This window comes from Vitis vinifera, chromosome 8, assembly GCF_030704535.1.
Source record: "Vitis vinifera cultivar Pinot Noir 40024 chromosome 8, ASM3070453v1".
NCBI lineage: Eukaryota > Viridiplantae > Streptophyta > Magnoliopsida > Vitales > Vitaceae > Vitis > Vitis vinifera.
The window spans coordinates 11,728,819-11,734,818 of record NC_081812.1 but is presented as its reverse complement, the minus strand read 5'-3'; positions in this window follow the sequence as shown (position 1 = coordinate 11,734,818).

Below are 6,000 nucleotides of genomic sequence, written 5' to 3'. Positions count from 1 at the left end.
ATAAAAAACCACAAGCCCAAATAAGAAAAATCATTGGCCCTAACAAACATAAACAAAACCTATAACCCACCATTTATTAATAAACACCAAAACAAAGCCCATAAACAAACCTAAACCTAAAAAACATTACTTTGAAGAGCAAAGCACCTTACCTCATCTTTGGTTTGAGACCCAAATGCAAAACAAAAGCCTACCATAATGGTAATAGAGGTGAGATCATTGATGATGTGACGACATGGATAACACAAGTGGTGATGGATCTAGAGGATGTTGTTATTGAGAAGGTGTTAGAATGATGATGATGATGTGGCAGTGGATTTGAAGTTGCGGTAAAAGTGAAGTGGTAAATAATGGTGCTGCCATGAGCAATGGCACGTTGCCATGAGATATAAGAAAGTGGTGTGTAGAGAAGAATGACATGGGTATAGAGATGAAGGAGGTGGAGTGGTGGTAGGTAGTGTTGGCTGTTGCCATTGTCGAAGACGATAATTGCACTATGAATGGATGATGTGAATGGATGAAGGAGATGAAGGAAAAAAGAGAGAAATAGAAAGTGTGTGAGAGAGAGAAACATGGTAAAATGGGAATGTGAGATGACGTTGATTGGGATGTAGCATCGACAACGAGACTGACGACAATAACAAATGTGGGTAACATCAACGACAATCATGGTGTTGTGGAGACGATGGATGCACGAGTAAGAGAAGAAATGAAAAGAAATGAGAAAGAGAATAAACTTAGAAAAGTAAAGAAAAATGGAGAAAGAGAGGGAAAGAGAGGGAAAGAAAAAATGAAAAAGTGTTTGGATGACGAGAAAATAAAGGAAAATGAAAAAATAAAAGAGGAATAATGTGTCCATAGTTGTGAGAGTAAAAAGTCCAGAAAATGTAAGATAAATAAACCTATATCTATCTCCTCACTAAAAATAATGGGTTGGGCCTAGAGAAATAAAATGGATTAAAAATTTAAATGGAATAAGCCAAGAAACAAATACCAAATATGACTTAAAATTGTAAATAGAAAGGGCCCTATGACCAATTTTGAGGTCTACAATGGGACATTTAATCAATAAATTCTTTATTTATGAGAGTGTTGTGTTACATAAAGTAGGCTCTCATCACTTCAAAAATGTAATAGCTTGTGCACAACAAGCAAGTAATTAGTATATTTTTACAATAGTTTCATAAGTTTTAACAATATGACTATTAGTTATTGAGTACGTTTATAATAGTTTTACATGTTTTCATTATATATGAATCGTAGGTATGTGCATAGATACTTTGTTTCCATATGAATTCAATGATAAATCCTTGTATATGGAGCATAAAGATATGAAATCTATATCAACATGCAAAAAGCATGTACAATAATTTTAATGGGTGGATATGGTTGATAAAATTAGGTATAATTAATTGCATAGCATATTCAAAATGCATTATAGTCTTCCTCAAATCTATGGATGCATAAAACAATATCAAGGACCACAAATACATATATAATTTGTTGAAGTGTGTTACGAATGAGTAAACAAATTATTAGGATAGAATCCTTAAAGACATGACATGATGTAACAATAAATGGTTTTCATTAATATTTATATTATGGTTTTGGTTTCACATTTACTATCATTTTTATGCATTATCTATGTTGAGTATTTAAGCATGTATCACTTTCATCGTCATGACTTGGGTGCATTAAAAGTTGCACGGAAGATCCAAGTCATTGATTCCTTACAAGTAGATAAGTTGTTCACAACTGGTTTATGGACTTAGGTAATCCAATTGAGGTTATAATGCACTACCTTCTAATTAAAGGGATGACTTGTCTTGCTCATCAGGATGAGTTTCCAATGGTGAGTACTAGTATGTATGGTTATATATTGAACAAGGCCTATGGTGAGTCATGACATTGATTATTAGGTGTTCTTGACTTTGCCAAGCTTTGATGTTGCATGAACTCTCAACCTTGAGAGAATATTGAGTTAGTGTTGAGGTCTTTAGTGGCTTTGACATATAGGTGAGACTTTTAGGTGGTCTTATATTCCATATGGATTGGGTCATGAATTGATCAAGGTAGGTGGTAATAAGTATTCTCAAAAAAGACACTATGACATTTTATGGGTTTGAGATAATGTGTCCCTTTAGGTGATCCTAAGGACATGTGATCATAAAATCTATATTTGTAATAATTCCTTAAGTGAAATTTGACATATGCCCTTATAGAGTTATAGTATGTTAATTGATCATATAATAGAAGAATATGAGACTTGATGATTGTAGAAATAATCTTGAGAAGTTGATAACATTCATATCATTAGATTACGAACTCCAGTTGATGAGAAGTTTACATACAATCGTCAGTAGGTCATGGATATGAGTTTTCTATCTCGATATAATATTATAGGATATTGGAGTATAGTTAACTCTTTGTAGTGGGACATTGAGTCAACTTCAAAATTGAATTCTAAGGTTATAGTGATTCTCGTTCAAGCTCATATTCCTAGGTGACACATTATTTAAGGGATATTTAGGTTCTTTATTCATATGTATGCATAAGAGTGTTTTACTAAATATTTAAGATTGCATAAGAGTTTATGAATGGTCTTTCTGGATTAACTAATTAATTAATTGGAGCTCAATAGGGCTAACCAATTAATTAGGACCTAGTGTACTAGATCAAGTGAACTAAGCCTAAAATGGGCTTAAGTCACTTAAGCTCACAAGTAAATCTATATAAACCCCCTTAAGGGTTTATGACTTATAGATTTTTTATCATTCAGTCTTTTAGAGAGAGGTGTTGGGATTGAGCCTTAGAAAGCATGGCATGATGTAATAAATAGAGATTTATTTATAAATTTATTTATTTATGTTTATTAGTTTCCCATTTATTATCTCTTTTACTTTAATTAGTTATTTGAGTATGCAAATCTCACATTACTTGCATTGTACATGACTCAGATGCAATAAAAGTTGCACAAAAGATCCAAGTCATGGGTGCTTTGTAGAGTGATGAATTGTCCATAGTTGGTTTATGGATTTAGGCAATCTATTTGAGACTATAGTGTACAATCTCCTAATTGGAGGGATAACTTATCTTAATTGTCATAATGGTTTTCCCATGGTGAGTGCACTAGTTTATGTGATGTACATTGGATAGAACCCACGATGAGTCATAATGTAAGGTTATCGATTGTTATGATTTACCAAGCTACTATATTACATGGACTTTCAACCTTGAGGGGATATTGAGTTTATGCCAAAGTCAATTTGAGGTTTTAACTTACGAGTAAAACCTTAAGGTGGTAGTATATTCCTACATATTGGGTCACTATTAATGGAGGTTGGTGATAATAAGTATTCTTAATAGAAATACCATGATATATCATGATATTGAGATAATGTGTCTTTTTAAGTGATTCAAAAACCATGTGATTTAGAAGATCATGGTCATAACATTTCCTTTAATGAAAATTTGACATATGTTAATTGATCACATAATAAGTGAGATTTCTAATTTAATGATTAGAAAGGTAATCTTGATAAGTGATATTACTACTTTGTTAGATTACGGACACCAGTTTATTGGAAGTCTGCATGTAGTGGATAGTAAGTCACGAATACACATTTCATTTTGTTGTTATTTACGTAAGGTACAAGAGTGCAGTTGATTCTCTTTTGTGGAATGTTAAATCAACTTTAGAATTGGATTATGGGGAAGTCAATACTCCTATGGTCTTAGTGGTCCCTGCTTTGAGCTCATATACCATGATGACATGGTTTATAAAGACTGGACTAGCTCTAAGTTCACTCTTGTGCATAAAGGTGTTTTGGTAATTATGCAAGGTTGCACATGCGATGGTGAACAAGTTATTTGAATTGGGCTAATTGATTAATTTGATGACCCTGTGTGATTAATTAATTAATTAAGATCTGTTTTGAGTTAGATTAAGTGACTTAAACCTTGGTGGACTCAAGTTACTTAAGCTTAATATGAGAACCCTATAAATACACCTTTAGGGGGTTAAGGTTTCTACAACTTTTGGTGTAAGAGCCATCTTCCACCTTCAGAGAGAGAGAGCCTAGGATTCTTCTTGTTCAAAGCCCACACTTTGGAGTGCCAAGATCGTGATTCGAGTCATTGAGTAGAAAATATTAACTATAGAGACCCCCATATTCTTCAAGTTTCATCTTTACCACATGGAATTGATTTGGTAATTTCCAAATCGAAGATAAAGTTTTCAAATGCCCTTAATCTAGATCCCAGAATGTTAAAAATGCTATTTTTTTTTGCATCAATTGCATAGGATCTAGAGGCCTAGTGTAGTTAACATGTACCTATTCAATCCAGGGTATGAGAATGAAGAAATCTAGGTTCTCGCTCCATCCTACAAAGAGAATTCTACCATAATCACATGCCAGGATCTAATAAAGAAAGCTATTAGGTGGAAGATTCCTAGGTTTTTTAGATTCACATCACCATCTTCATCAATTATAATTAATATGAAAATATCCAAATCATAGGCATTATTTTCTAAGCACCTAGATCTAAGATTCATGATTTAAATATTTTTCATTGCTTGGATCTAGATCCCTAGGATAATAGTAGCATGCACCTTAATAATCTAAGGTTTGGAATGAAGCAATCTTGATATTCCGACATAAATATAGTCCAACTTGTCACGGATAATGAGTCAGCATTCATGAAGGTTGGAAAGTTGTTGTTGAAGAAGTATAATTCATATAGGACCATAAGTAGAACACAATGCATTCACTTAATGTTTGAAGACATCGGTAAATGGCCTAGTGTTATAGAGGTGATAAGCGAGGTTCAAAAGATAACGAACTTCATATTCAACCATGGTTGGTTACTTGTGTAGATGTAGATAATCTATGGTGGAAACATAGTTTAGCTTGAAGCAACTAGATTAGCAACAAATTACATTGCCTTTGATAACCATTTTAAAGTAGGGTCAATTTGAAAAAATTGTTTATGAGTGATAAATAGACACAATATAAGCTAAGTCACACAACAGTTAGACAATATGTCAAAAAACTAATGTTTGACTATTCTTATTAGGACAAAATTGCAAAACTAGTGTCAATATATGAGCCATTATACTCGATTATTCGATTTATATATTTAAAAGTTATTCCCATAATGCCTTTTGTCTACAAGTTAATTTACGTGTTGAAAGAACCTTGTTCATTTGAATAAGGTAAATTAATAGGGTTATATTAAAAGGCCATTCAAATTAAAATATCATTTGTCATTTTATTGAACATTTAGTAAGTATTTGATATTAACATATTGAATACATAACTTATGCTATTTCGACATGCAAGGAAAGGATTCTGTAATGGAGATATGATCACATTAAAATCAGAAATGGTTCCTAGTGAAAATAGAAACTGATTTCATTATCATGTCATTGTAGATTTACTAGGTAAGAATAATATTATTAATTTGGTTATAGTTGAATGATGGTTCATGTATGGAAACCATACTCTTACATCAAGGAAGTTGGCCATCAAGGTTTTATCACACATCGTACCATCTTTAGCTTGTGAGAGAAATTATAACACATTCACTCTAATCCACATAAAACAACAAAATTACCTTACTTACCCTAGACTCCAACAATTAATTTTTTGTTATTATAATATGAAACTAAAGATATACAATATAAAGACAGAAAATGATAATGTTGTTGACAAATATTACCTTGAATTACTTGACATTTCAATTGAGGTAGACAAAGAAAAGGAAAATAAGTTGATCTAATAGGTCATGCCTCTACACTTAGATGATGACCTTGAAAGTCTTGATCCGTGAATTGTTGCAGATGCTCGAGAATTAAGTACTAATGCTGAAAGGGATGTCCGAAAAAGTTCACAGTGAGAGTTTCAATAAAGACACAAGATATTCACTTTAGCAAGTAGTCAATCACTAACCTTCCATTGACTCCACGGGTGTTGGACAAAGTAGGAGACTTAGTGTTGC